Below are 597 nucleotides of genomic sequence, written 5' to 3' on the forward strand. Positions count from 1 at the left end.
CAGTAACCACTGACACTTAGAATTTTTTCGGGTCGGTATAAATCAGTAACCACTGACACTTAGAATTTTTTCGAGTTGGTATAAATCAGTAACCACTGACACTTAGAATATTTTCGGGTTGGTATAAATCAGTAACCACTGACACTTAGAATTTTTTCGACTTGGTATAAATCAGTAACCACTGACACTTAGAATTTTTTCGGGTTGGTATAAATCAGTAACCACTGACACTTAGAATATTTTCGGGTTGGTATAAATCAGTAACCACTGACACTTAGAATTTTTTCGGGTTGGTATAAATCAGTAACCACCGACACTTAGAATTTTTTCGGCTCAGTAGAAATCAGTAACCAAGCGCATTTTTGAATTGGTTACTGATTTCTCCGTTCGAGTTGCGGCTGCGGTTGGCTTCAAATAGTGGTGGGGGCTTAATTATCGCCGAGGGGAGCATGTCCCGGTGGTGTGGCCGAGGATGGAGTGCCTTTTGAAGGGGGTGTTTCTGAATTTGGACCCTTTTTGAGTTGCATGGCCGGATGGGTGTGGTTTTGAAGGGTGTGTCTGTCTGGAGTGGCACCGGCGTTGGTGTGAGGCTGAGGG

Source organism: Chiloscyllium punctatum, unplaced genomic scaffold, assembly GCF_047496795.1.
Source record: "Chiloscyllium punctatum isolate Juve2018m unplaced genomic scaffold, sChiPun1.3 scaffold_711, whole genome shotgun sequence".
Classification (NCBI taxonomy): domain Eukaryota; kingdom Metazoa; phylum Chordata; class Chondrichthyes; order Orectolobiformes; family Hemiscylliidae; genus Chiloscyllium; species Chiloscyllium punctatum.